Source organism: Tiliqua scincoides, chromosome 3 (assembly GCF_035046505.1).
Source record: "Tiliqua scincoides isolate rTilSci1 chromosome 3, rTilSci1.hap2, whole genome shotgun sequence".
In the NCBI taxonomy this organism is placed as follows: Eukaryota; Metazoa; Chordata; class Lepidosauria; order Squamata; family Scincidae; genus Tiliqua; species Tiliqua scincoides.
The window spans coordinates 161,495,773-161,510,337 of NC_089823.1; positions in this window are offsets into that span (position 1 = coordinate 161,495,773).

Sequence of the window (14,565 nt, forward strand, 5' to 3'; positions counted from 1 at the left end):
AGGAATGCGGGCCAGCAATTGGCTTGCCCCTCTTAACTGTCAGGAGGCCTTCGGCTGCTCTTGATGAGGGGCTAGAATTCCTGACTGCACCATTTCATACAGGAGGAAGTTGTGTGATGATCATAATTTTGAGTGGGCCCTCATGTAAAACAAAACTCTTTGTAAATTAGCAGATTAGGAACAAGACTACACTGAATCCCTTTCTATCTGCAAGCAATCAACCCCTGCTAACTGGGTAAGAGGCACATTTTCAAGTGGGTGCTCCTCTTTTTAGCAGGGGGAGAGTAACTAGCCCGCCTCACCCCAGCAGTGTCTTTTCTAGTGGCTGTCTGCTGGCGTTCTTTTGCATTTTTTGGAATGTGAGCTCTTTTGGGACAGGGAGCCATTAGTTATTTGATTTTTCACTGTAAACCGCATTGTGAACTTTCTGTTGAAAAGTGGTATAATAATAATAATAATATCTGAAGATGTTTATTATATTCAGAGAGGGTTTTTATGTGTTCCAAAACAGGATGTCCCTCATATGTCATTGAAGCCATGTTGCTAAGAATTCCCCCATGTTATATCTCCTGACTATATTATGCTGGCAGTTTTGAAGCAACTAGAGTGCACCATGAGGGCAGAGAGAAATACGTGGTGAAATCAGAGGAACTCATACTGTGGTTTCTCCCCAAGGCAGCATTGCTCATACAGGTGGCATAGTGTTTAAAAAACACCACATTGAGTATGGAAGGTATTTAACGAAAGAGGGGAAGCATCTCTCAAAAATGGATTGACCTGAACATGACGTGCATAAGTCCTAAAGTGATTTTTTCTGAGATGGCAAAAAGGCTGAACTCAGCCCTGAAAATCGACTTTATATTTCTTAGAGTCAAAAAAAAAACCCCTTGTGAGTAGTTCAGGCTGTAAATTTTGACTAATTTCTGATGCTCCAATGAGCCTGAAAGCTGTGGGTATTTCAACTACAGATTTTCATTGCTGAAATGGAACCCAGTACTCCACCCACTACTTCATAAATACCATTTAGTGTTGCCAGATAAAATAAAATTGTATAGAAACTATGCACCGAGTGCTTTTCTTCCTCCCATAATATTCTCTGACTCTTCAACAGATCTGACTGATATTTAATCTCTAGTTTCCCAAGTACACTTACAAGGTACTTGAATGTCAGAACTGCAAATGATCTAGTGGGACCCACCTCCCTTCAGGCTCTTATTTTCTTAATCTCATTTAATTAGGAGTGTGATTAAGAAGAGGTGAGCTCTTTGGTAATGTCGTCTCTTATTTTGAACAGTCATGGCCCTTTGTGAAATGAGTTGGTAAGAAGTGGCATTTTCAAAAAGATGGATGATGTATAGCCAGTTTGCAAACAGCAAACACCTCTCCCCCCAGCTACGCTTCGGTGCGAAAGCATTTGCTAGCACAGAGTGTGGAGGGGATTAGCGAGGGGGAGATTGAAAACGGGAGGCAGACTGGCACTCCAGTGGCAACATTTCAGGGCCAAACAAATGATTTTAATCAAGACATTGGCCTTGGTACGCTTGCTTTATTTATCCTGTGTGCATGGGTGGTGGTGGGAAGCCTTAATGCATGCTATTTCCTGGAGAAAAAGAAAAGTCAGTTAGCTCCAGTGGGAGCTTTTATTCTGGGACAAACAGTACACCTGGGGAGGGGGAGAGGTCTGTGGGATCAGGGCTGGGGATAGGATTAAAGCCCTCCTTCTTCCACCATGTTTCCAATCCAGTTCAGTCCCCCCACATGGGTTGTTTTCAAGGGGAAAATAAGAAAGCTTGCCAAGCTCAATGGCATGATTAGAGGTGTGTGCACTTTGGCCCTTAAGAGTGTGTAAGAACATTAGTCAACTTCAGATGAAGCTAGTCTCAGTTGGATGAGATTTCTAATTGAAAAGAAGCAAGCTCAGAGATGTGACTCATGTAGAGATATAATGGGAAGCCTCCTCCTAGGACAGGAAAATGCTGCATCTCTGCTTTGGGAATGACAATGACCTAAGCATGAGAAGACTCAATCCAGCGGAAACTGATTGGACAGCAGAAAGGCAAGACATCTGTGACCAGAAATGTAGCAAGCGTGGGGTGTGAGCAGTGCGGCAGCCCCAGTTTCTATTTTACTGTACTACTTGTAAGGAGAAAGGAACCTCTGCCACCTTGTGAGCTAGGGCTTACATCTTATTTCTTGCAGGGTGATGCTCCTACAGGTGTTACATAAGAGGAAGAAAATCTCAAGGTCCAACTGTCCCTAACAGGCACTCATGAGATATGGGGAAAGTACACCCTTTTTTCCCCTCCATCTTACAGCTACTGAAGGGAGCACCATTTGAAACCCAGTTGAAATCCATGAGGATCAAAGCTATTTGTGAGAAATATAGACTTATTTCTGCCTGGAATGATTGCAACGTGGCACACACAGCTTGCCTCCCCTACCTACATATCTACCTTGCCCATTCTTTGCCCATCTTTTCCTTGTTCAGGAACTTTTGTTGATTAGCGTTGGTGCAAAGTCATGTCAGCCACACATCCCAAGTGCTGGATCCAGTACTGGGGATGGGGAGAACCTCTCACACATCTGTCTTTTTTCTGCTCTTCACTGGTCTGTGGGTGGGCAGAGAGAGGGGGAAAAACAGCACCCAAGCCTGAACTGAAATATAGTTTTGGGTAAAGCAATGATTGAGGGTCCAAACCTATCCAGCTTTCCAGTGCTGATGCAACCATGCCAATGGGTCACCCACTGCATCCTGCTTTGGGGGGGGGGGGTCATGGAAGCCTCTTCAATGTAAAGGAACATTTGTACCCTTGCCTCGAGGCTGAATTGCAGCTGTATAGGTGCTGAAAAGTTGGATAGGATTGGGCCCTGAGTCACTGCAGATAAGAGACTTGAACTGAAATCTCAAACCTAAAGGCAAAACTAAAAGGCCACTCGTTTTTGTAAATAAATGCATTTGTCTGCCCACAATGTTTGAAAACGTGGCTTTAACACAGTTAGATAAAAACAAGACATCTGTTGGTCTAAAATGATTCATTGTTACAGAGTAGATGAAAGACTGTACAGAATGCAAGTAAATCAGGTTTCCATTTGTAACCTGAATTTCAATTTCCAATAAATCCTGAGTTCCTCTTTTGCACTCAGATATCACATGCTGAAAAATATCCTACTGGTTGTATAGGTGAGTGTAGACACTTCTGCGGTGAAAACAAGCTGAAAGATCAACTTAGGATAAGGATGAATTGGATACTGTGGTTTGATGAAACTGGATGTATGAAAAGCATATAGTGTATCTTCTTGAAAAATGTTCCATGCAAATGTATCCTTTACATTTCTGGGATTCCTTGGGGATAAGGAATCTGTGACACATCAAACAGTTTTAAGTTTGCAGCTGAATAATGTCTACAATTATTATCAGTCACCAAATGAAACCAGAGGAGTGTTCTTAAGAATATATGGATGGGAGATTGCTATACATCACTTAGGTTTTGAGAATTGTGTGTCTCAAATTCTCATCAGTTTCTTGTGCAGCATATAATAATGGTGAGATCAAGGGAACAAGTGGTTATGCAGCAATATAATAGCTTTACATGAGCATGCTGAACCCAATCTCCAAGTGAATATACAGGTCCACCCTTCTCATCTGCAGTTTCACCACCCACAGATTTGACTCAATGCAGCCACTGTGGATGAGAAGGGACCTTTAAATTATAAAAAAAAAATTGTGTCATTTACACAGCAAAAAAACCCCTTCTTATCATTGTAGTGTGGCAGAGCAGCAATCAGGGCTTAAAAGAGCTCCATTTGAGTTTGCACCAAGGCAAAGACCTCCTCCCATCTTCACCCTGGAGCGGAAAGAATGCAAAGTGGAACTTCTGGGGCTTTGCTAACTTTGCTAACTTCTGAGATGGGAACGGGGTGGGACCACTGGAATTCTACTCCACCAGATCCTGAGCAAAATAGCTGGTGCAGACTTGAGAAACCCTATTGCAGGACTTGGGGTTTTCCCTGGAGGAAGGGGGAAAAGTCCCCTTCCCCCACAAAGACTCCCAGCAGCTTCCCGGTGCTTGCTGGATACAGCAGTAGCAACTTTGGTGCCAGTGCTCCAGCAGGTGCCAGGAAGCTTAGGATTGGGCTGTTAATTCACACTCTTCTGAGAACACAGCAAATTGAAAGAGGGGCATTTCCTCCCTTGGAAGGCGGGGCTCTGAACTCCAGTGCCACTATTTGCTGCAATTCATTTTAGAGATAGACTTGGAGGAGGGGGGTTCAGCAGAAAAAATTGTGTGAGGGGAACAAATGTACCCCCCTTCTGTTTGTGGTATCAAGCTACATCCTACATAAAAAGCGACTGCTTTTTCTAAGGTTAAGCAAGTCCATTAATGAGGGACTGTTTACTTTGGTCCTAAGAGCATGAGTTCTACCCAGTGCAATTCTGCTTGGTTTTCCTCTAATGATGCTGGCCACCAGCAGATCTTTATTTCTTTGCTAACAGGTGTTTCTTGCTGGTTTCATTCAGATAAAAAAATATTGTTAAAAAAATGAAGGTTTCTAGGTTGCAAGGGGAAACTGTACTCCACCTTTCTTCTATCTAAAACCACATACTGTACATGCTGTTCTCCAGCAGTCTCCTGAGCAGGAACGGAGACTGCAATTGGCTTCAGCATGGCTGCTGGTCTACTATATCATATGGCTTCAGATCCAGCAGTACTAAGGCTCCTGAGCTCCCTGACAATTATTCTTTTCAGAAAAGTTTTAAATAGCTTTTTTTTTTTTTTTGGTGCGTCTCAGCTAGGACTTCTGAGGAATGGATTCCAAAAAGGCATACAAAGATTGCCTGCATTGCGTAAAATTCTCCTACGTTGCAGTGTAGGAGTAATGATAGCATAAGGAAGCCGCTCGCACAATGCTAACCATCTTGTGTTCAAAGGTAAGGAAGAACTTGTGTGGGTCTCTTCTTAGGTCAGTTGCACCAAGTGCCATGATAGCATATCCACCAATTGCCACAGTGCTCGCATTGCTTGAAACGCAGGTAGGTATACAATGAAAACATTCTGTTGCCACCCAGCAATGTAATATAATGTAACAATATAAAGGCAAAAATGGTAATCATATCCACGTTGGCAAATAAGATTTTCGGTCTCTTTCTTCACGCAGTTTCCTCCTACACCTCTAATTATTTTAAATCACACACCCCAGCAATAAACATTAACTCTTCAGAGATCCTTTAGAAAGAGAATCTTATGAATAGGAACTTGGAAAAAGACATTTCCAAATTGCACAGGTCTATAAGGACTTTTTGAACGTTACTGAAAATGAGTCAAGGTTCTCAGTAATAGAATCTGGCACTAATACATTTCTGACTGGCGCACAGTTTTACGAAGGAAGATTCCATTTCTCCTGTGCTTATTGAAACTGGCTGTCTTAAACCAGGGGTCTCAAACCTTTTTTGCTGAAGAGCCACATCAAATATCTGGCACAGTGTCGAGGGCCAGAAAAAAATATAAAATTTAAATAAATTCATTAGAGATGGAACTTAGATGAATGAGTGAATGAAAGAGCTCAAATGTCCAGGATTTCTCCAAGTACTAGCACAGCCCAAGAAATAAAGCGCACACTTAGATAGATCCCCATTCTCCCACTCCTGAAGCACAATTCCGGTTGTGTTTGGACAACTGGGCCAGAGGCTCTCAGGGAATTCGAGACTAGCTGTGGGCCGGTCACAGGCTCCCCACAGGCTGCATTTGGCTTCTGTCGGGGTTTGGAGACCCCTGACTTAAACCATCATGCTCTGAGCCCAATCCTGAGCTCCTAGAGCTGGTCTACCACTGGCGCTGAGTGTCGCAAATGTGCCGTAAGGCAGTCTGCAGCCCTCAGCGCTGATCCTGAGCCGGTGCTAGCTCAATGCTGGCTGGCACTGGGCTAGCGCCAGTGGACTGCTGCTGCTTCAGCACTCTGCAGGCGCCCAAACTGCTGGGTGTTGGAGAGGTAAGTGGGGGCATGGGGGAAGGTGGGGAGGAGGCGTTTCGGGGTGAGGGGAAGTAGGGGGAGGGGGAGGAGGAGGTGTGCCAGGAGTGGGGTGGGACGGAGGTGGGACAAGAGAAGCTCCACTCTTCCATATCCAGAGGCCATGGGCCCAACACGGAGTCTCTTGATTCTATGGCAGCCAAGAGTTCCCACAGAATTGAGTAGAATTGTGGGGCTACGTGGCTTACCCAGGGGATGGGATGAAAGTTCCCTTCCTCCTGAGGAGCCACCAGCGGCTGCCCTATTGCACGCAGGATGCCCCAGAAGCCAACCTGGTGCCACCACATCCCAGCACAACAGGTCGCTCAGGATTGGGCTGCTCATCTCCAAGTAAGTGTAACCAAAAGTCAGTGTAGAAGAGTGGAAAGATTACTGGACTTGGACCAGAAAGAACAGGGTTCCCATTTAACCTCAAAGACCACTGAGGGCCCAATCCTATCCAATTTTCTAGTGCTGGTGCAGCCATGCCAGTAGAACATGCACTGCATTTTGTGGTTGGGAGGCAGTCACAGAGGCCTCCTCAAGGTATCAGAACATTTGTTCCCTTACCTCGGGGCTGCGCTGTGGCTGCACTGGTGTAGGAAAGTTGGATAGGATTGGGCCCTGAGCCAGTTACTCTTTCTCAGGTCAACCTACTTCAGATGATTAGGAGAAAGGGATAAAATTAAAGTGTGCCACCCTAATATCCTTCACTAAAGGAAGGAATGCTAATGTAATAACTGAATACAGTAATAATTTGGAACAGTAATGCCTCTGTTGTTTCCAGCTTTTTTCCTTACTGTTACTCGAGCTCTTTAAATACAGTTAATAAAGGGGTAAAAGGAACTTGGAAACTCGTAGAAGGAACCTTTCACTCTGTGACAGTTAATAAAGTCATTCAAATGCTGTACGTTGAGTTTAAGATTGCCAGCTCTGACTGAAGTTATTCCTGGATATTCCTCCTCCCCCCCCTCCCAAAAAAAATCCACATGATTTTATGTATTTAATCCATAAATCTCCAGAATTGCTTCAGGAGTCACTAGATATTGATGGTGTCGTCTGGAGACTCCAGGCTAGTCCTAGAGGGTTAAGATCACTAACTGAGATCAGTCAACAAATACTGTATTCCAAAGTTTACAATAGGTTGAGAATAGCCTGAGATTTAGCTGTGTTGTGTGAGTGGTTGGCAACCTTCAGTCTTGAAAGTCTTGAAAGACTATGGTATAAGCCTACAGCACCCGGTATTCCCAGGCGGTCTCCCATCCAAGTACTAACCAGGCCTGACCCTGCTTAGCTTCCGAGATCAGATCGGGCATGTGCAAGGTAACAGTTGCTGTGTGTGAGTAACAACTGACTATTTCATGGTCAGGATGGATGGTCACCAGAGAATCTTGGGTGCCAAATATTACCCACCTGTTTCTGTTCAGGTCTTTGTTTATACACTGTTCATATTTTTGTTCTTGTTCAACATACAAGAATGTTCTTGTTCAACAACATATGATGTTGGATGGTGGTGTTAGTATGACATTAACTGACACCATTGCAGCTCCATTCCCAAGTCCTTCTTCTGCTGCAATAGTGGCATAGCCTTGTACAACAGTTGTCTGAGGGCCACCACTCTGTCCAGGGTCAGAAAAGAAACTGCTCCTGGCTAGGAAAAAAGAAAGCACTTCAGAGCACAAATAGTAATTGAAGAATTATGGGCATCCAATAATGAAATTAATTCTCTTTGTGCATACAAGAGGCTATAATGGATAGTTTCTTGGAACAGCCTCAAAGCTGAGCTAGCACAGTGAAGGTTTGATGTCAGTCTGTATTTTGGCACAGGAATTTAGGGTGACTGTAATATGTTGAGGTCAGCATTTTGGAGGCTAATTTTTTTCCTAGTCAACACTTATGAGATGAATATTTTTACTCATTTCTACAATACCCGTAGAGATGCATCACAAGCTGAACAGTTTTTTTTTCTTTGGAGACTTTTGGCCATTTCTCTCATGTTCTGTTCTACAACCTTTCTGAATACAAAAAAATTAGCACACCAAGGAACAAGCTTGGTTAGCACCCCTCTGTCTGACGTACTTTTTTTTTACTTGCAAGGATATTTTTCACATATAGAGGAAAATTCAAAGAGAGTATACCCTACTGCAGCCTAAAAGTGGTACAGTCTGTTCCGTGACACTCAGGATTCCACCCCACATGTTGCTGAGTAGATAGACCAACCCAAAAAAGCATAGTGCTTAAGTTGATCATTCACACATGCAATACATACCTGCTGTTCCAGTCAGCAAATGGTGAACATGCGTGTATGAAGCAGTCCTTGCTGGTGGAACGAGTGAACAGAGGCCACTGGAAAGTGTGGTGTTTAAGATACTGTGAACATTCTTCCTGTTGTACTTGTGAATGGGCTTCATAGAAACAATGCAAGACATCACTTGTATATGTTGTACGATGCAGTAAGTGCTACCTTTTCCCACATAAGCAGTCCCAAGTTAAGCCATTTCTGCCCAATGTTGCATATATGCAACTGTGAACAAATGTGTACACCTGTGGGTTGGGCAGAAATGAGTGAAAAACGTTCTTTTAGTGGCTATCCAAGATAACTGGATGCCTTTGTTGAAAATGAAGAACATTCAAACTTCTTTTAGGAGCCAATCCTATGGGTGGCCTGCGTTGCTGGAACTCACATTCTGACAGCACTGGGTACTTCCCAGTAGTGCAAAAGCCGGGCCGTTCTTGCGCATTGCCAGGCTGTTGCAGCAAATAGGTAGGATCACATTACTCACAGCAGTAGCTCCAGAGACCTCCTTCAATGCCAGTAAGTTGGTAGTGTAGGTGTGTCATGGGGGGCAGGGAGATTTCAGAGTTATGAGGGCAGGGGGTGGATCCTGTGACAGCAACTCACATCAGGATCCTATCCCCTCTTTTTGAATCTTCCCTCCCCTTTTCTCTCCTCAGACTTACACCAGCAAAATGGCTGGCGTGGCATGATCCAAAGAGACCAATAGGCAATTAGGCATCCTACCAGGTAGTAAGTAAAAAATATTCTGCAAAAGTATGCCCTGGATGATTTTTACTTGCCTCTTGCAGGCTGTTCAACCATAGTATGCAGCATAACCTCTGTTGATGTGCCTGTATGTTGTAATGTGGTAAGGGATAGGATTAGACAGTGTATTTGATATTTAGAAGTACCCAATAAATAATTATCAAGATTGTGTATAAACGGAATCATATAATACAATGAAGCAGTCTTTCACATTTGCTAACTTGTTCAGATTAAGTTTTATGTGTATCCATCATTCAATACATTTTAGGCTTTGCTGGTAAAATGCCATGAAAGCAGGCAGTAAAAAAGAAAGCAATGAGACATTTTACATATGGCTGTTAAATACATTTTGTCCTTGGAAATGTATAACTCAGTCCTATTCTTTATTATTTTTGCTGATGCAGCCACACTGCTTAGAGAATATTTTTTCCTTACCTCTGAGTAGAGCTCCTCATTGCCTATGGGCTTCCTTGGATCTATGCCAGCTATGTCCTGAGCTCTACCCTCTCCCTAGTCTGCCCAGCGACTCACTCTGCCTAGTGCCAATCCAACTCATGGAATGCCCCCATCCAATATCCCTGCCCTGGTGTGGTCCATGGCCATGCCAGCATACTCTGATGCTGCTGCCGTTTTGGATGGTGGATCAGAATAGCATGCTCTGTGCCCTTTTGCAGGGCCTTTGATGACAGCAGGGTCAGTGTCCTGCTATCATAATTTGAGTACAGGATTCAGTTGTACGAGTATGAATCTTTCTTCAGTTTCATGAGGTGCTCCTGAAGGCAGAGTTTAGGCAGTCCCTCATTTCCAATCAACTCAAGTCTAAGCATGTAGTTAAATGGTATATATAGATCACTCATCTCAACAGCTTTTGTTCTTAAAAGGCTGTACCAGTGTATTGCTAGTAACAGCAGCAGCACAAGCTACAGATTTTTAACACTACAGGTGGGGCCTTGATATCTGTTCTCAGACCCCCTGCGGATATTGGAAATTGTGGATAGTCAAATTAGTGATTTTTGGCCCCATAAACCTCCCAAAGGGGACTGGAGCTGCACTTCGGTCCCTGCCAGAGGGCTTTCTGAAGCCAACAGAGGCAGCGTGCATCTACCTACTGCCTCTGTGGACTTCAGAATGGCCTTTTTGGGTGAAAAAACACCACTTCCGGTTTCCTGAGGGAAATCAGGAGTGATGTTTTTATGCCATATAAACATCCATTTTAAGCCCCCCCCCCTTCCCTGAGCCTCAGAGTGTCTTATATGGCATAAAAACATCACTTCCAGTTTCCCTTGGGAACGAGGCAGTGGGTGGATGAGTGCTGCCTCTGTGGGCTTCAGAAAGCCCTTCGGAGGCGACCAGAGCACAGCTCCAGTTGCCTCTGGAGGACTCACATGGGGCCGAGACTGGCTCAAAATGGGTCCAGAGGACCCACATTGAGCCAGATCTGCAAATACACAATCTGAAGATACGGAGGCCTCACCAGTACAATAATGTAGTGCAGGTTGAGACTCATTATTTGTGTGGGTCCCATTCCAAGTACTCACTTGGATGGCAAAAAACGCACTATAGCAAATCAAATTAAAAAACAAATTCTCTTTGCTCCAATGATTTAAAACAGCTTTGCTGACCTTCGTGATATAAGATAAGAGTCATTAAGAAGACAATCCATCAGTCATCCTCCAAGTACTTGTCCCTCCCTTCACTAATGCAAAGTGATCACCTTTCTTTCACATGCTCAGGGGGAAGGGAGGGGTCTGCTAGAGAGAGAAGGATTGATGAATTGTCAGCCAGCTGCCCTCTCTCTCTTTCATTAACAAGGTTATTGTTAAAGGACTGTTCAGTTTTTAAAACTGATTTTAAAGGGGTGCATTTCCCCTTCTTCAGGGATCAGCACATTCCTTCTCATTTGCAGACGCCATTCCTGTTGAGTCAAATCTGTGTATAAAAAAATCCGTGAATAAATAGGCTGAACCTGTAGATTGATTTTAGGACTCAATATAACTTCTGGTCTTGACTGAGAAGCCTGATCCCATTTTGTTAGTTCCCTTGAAACTGCTTCAGTTAAAGTCTGAACATGCAGGTGTGAACCAGCCTCGAGTGAATTTTTACACTTGTTACCAGAAACAACCATTTTGCATGTGTCCTAATCTGTGTGGTGGGGGAACACTACCTGCAGATGCTTAGTGAACATGCAAATCAACCTTTGGTCTGACAGTTCTGCAAATAAAACTGATAAAATCCTGAAAAGATTCATACTGACACACATTGTCGCATAGTTGCCACTCTTGAGTCAAAAAATCTTAGGAGATTATGAGTCAGTCATCACTGTATGCAAAACATTACAGTACCTGCCAGCTATGTTTACCTGTTGGAGTTGAAACACAAAGAAAGCAATTAAACAGAAAATAGAAAGAACAAGTGAATACTTTTACTGTATGTCTGTTAGAGATAGAGTTCCAAATCAATATGAAGTGGAAGAAAGGAAAAAAATAACTTTGTCATTAGATTAATTTTCTTTTTGAGCAAAAGTCTCCGTAAATAGAGAGTAACAGCCCAAACCTAACAAAATTCTGTGCTGGAATGCAACGTAGCTGGTGCAGCCTCTGCTGCATCCAGAGCAGGAATTGTGGCTTCTGGTAAGTCCCCAGCTGCTGTAATGGGGCTACTTGGATGTGCACCAATGATATGGCTGGTACAAATCTGAGCCGCCCTATGTTGCACTTCCAAGCCTGGGAAGGGGGATACAAAACAACAAGTAGATGAGGCTGCTGTTCCTACCCCCTCACAAGCCTGTTCCACCCCCTCCCTACCCTGTAATGCCATGTCTCACCCCGCCCCAACCCCGCCAGCCAGCAGAGCACCTACCTGTTCTGGAGGGTGCAGGCACTAGCCTTACTGCCAGCATGATGATCCTTCACACTGCCACAATGTGCTTTGTGGCATGTTTGCAATAGTGTGTGTGCCCGTCCCACCAGCAGAAATCAGATTAAGATTGAATTGTAAAGTGGCAATCCTATACACACTTACATCAGAATAAGTCCCATTGAACTCAATGGGAGTTTCTGCTGAATAGACAGGCAGAGGATTGTGCTGGAAAGTTTCTTAGCAGCAGGCTTAGACTGGAACCTGATATCCAAAACTATTCTCTTCAGCAGTCATCATCACCTTCTCTTTCTCCCCTGACAACATGGAGTAACACAAAATATGTGATGTGACCTCAGCATTCTTGGTCTTTCTACTTTGCCTCATTGGCTGCCACTTTCAGAGTCAGGGACACACATATCGCTGCAATGACATTTCATGAAAGTTACCAAACTTTCAAGTACTTGAGAAGTCATCTTTGCCCTGGATGTTAAGCAAAGCAAGAAGTGGAGGGAGAATGATAAACTCAGATACAGGGCGCAATCCTAACCCCTTATGTCAGTGCTTTCCAGCACTGGCATAGCGGTGCCAATGGGACGCGTGCTGCATCCTGCAGTTGGGTGTCACACACAGAGGCCTCCTGAAAGTAAGGGAATGTTTGTTCCCTTACCTCAGAGCTGCATTGTTCTTATGTCAAACTGGAAAGCACTGACATAAGGGGTTAGGATTGTGCCCACAGTCAGACAAAGTCAGATACTGTACTCAAAAATCTTTACTCCGCTACCAATAAATATAGATTAACAATCAGAGAAGCCACAAAAAGTAGTTATATCCATGACTTAAAATAGGATTTGGCACTTGAAAACCAATTGAAAATTAGCTCATGTGAAACCTATAGAATTTAGTAAAGACTGATACCTTCTCTGTGATGGGTTTTATTCCATTATCCTTACCAGCGGTAGAATCTCCACTTCTAGTGGGAGTGATTAATTTATGAGTGTGAATGCAGGGCTCTCTGCCAAGTCATCTTCAACTCAAGTGATTAAAGCCCTTCTGGTGATATGCTTTAAACTAACCAAAACATCTAGAAGGAATTGAAATGTATTTTGGGACTGGAGGGAGGCAGAAACCAGGACTTTGCTAAGTACAGTCTTGCTCTGGAATGCTGTGTAGGTTGAGGTTCTAATGAAGTTACTTCCCACTCCTCCAAAGAGAAGGACTTAAAACATATTTATTTTGGTCACCGTGGGATTATGCCAGCTCTTTGAAAATACCAATTCCACCAACACTGCTGCCATTCACATTGTGTTTATTTGACAGCTGGATCCTAAGCATGCTTACTCACTAAAATCCCATTAATGTCAATGTAAATGTATTTAGTATTGTGGACTGCCTTTGATATGCTTGTGTCTCACCCCCAGACGAGCAGCTTACATGAACTTACATGTTGATCTTGCATAGGTCATCTTTTGTCGAAACAGCAGGCCAGCTTCAGGCCTGCTTATCTTGAGAAATAGAACAGCTTCAGTCACCAGTGGTTTAGCTGCACCTTCCCCAAGTCATAAACACTGTGGCATGGATGCTAAGGTCAGAAAGTTGAGTTTCACTCATGGAATGGGGCTTTCCCACCTCCTTCTCGCAGTAGCTCACTGAAATGTACTCCTGAGTGTTGGGGGAACTGCTGAAATTATGTTTGATGCTGCAGGAGGGGGGAGCTGCAGCGGAAAGAGGGAACTGGGAATTGGAGTTGCTCTGTGGTAGTGTCACAAGTGGGGCTTGATCAGGCACGTGTTAAGAGGCCATGTTCCAAAAAGGCCCATGCCTGTGCTTGGCCAAGTCCAACCTTTCCTCAGCAGCAGACCTGTTGCTGCCGTAGCTACCCACCAATTGCTCAGCAAGCATCTCCACAGCTTAATGGGCAGCTTACTGGGTTTCTGGGCAACACTGGATGGGAGTTCTTCTTTTTCTACTGTCCAGTTTCTGGACAGCTGGGAAGCATGTGCTTGTAAAGGCTCATGAATGTTCATAGAAATGCTAAATAGTGCATGAATAATCATGCATAAATAAGATTGCATTAAGATCCTTGATTAATGCAGTATTAGTATTACTACATTCGTGTTCTTGCCTCCAGAGACCATTGCAATTGTAGGAGGCTTACTATATGTGCTTACTCACCCTTAAAATCAGCAACGTGGTTTTACTACACAGTCTCTCATTTTAAATGGTAGAACTGTGAGGGCCCACAGCAAAGCTCCTACCTTTTTGGAATTCATTATCAAGCTCCACCACTATTTGTTCTATTTCTAAGCAATAACATTCCCATTTAGGAAGACCTCTTATAATAATTGAATTCGTGCTTCTGGTCAATTTGTCCTCTGGTCAGGAAAGAGAAAACAGGTTTCTTGACATGCTAAATGACTGTGCTTTAGAGCAACTAGTCATGGAGCCCACCAGGGGATATAAATGTTTTGAGCCATTAGGGAACAGTGACCATGCTGCAATTAGTTTCACCATGCACGTTGGGGGAAGAGTGTCAAACAAATCTAACACAAAAACCCGAAGGGCGGACTTCCCTCAAATAAGGAGGGTAGTTAGGAAGAAGTTGAAAGGGAAGATAAAGAGGGTTCAATTTCTCCAGAGTGCATGGAAGCTGTTTAAAA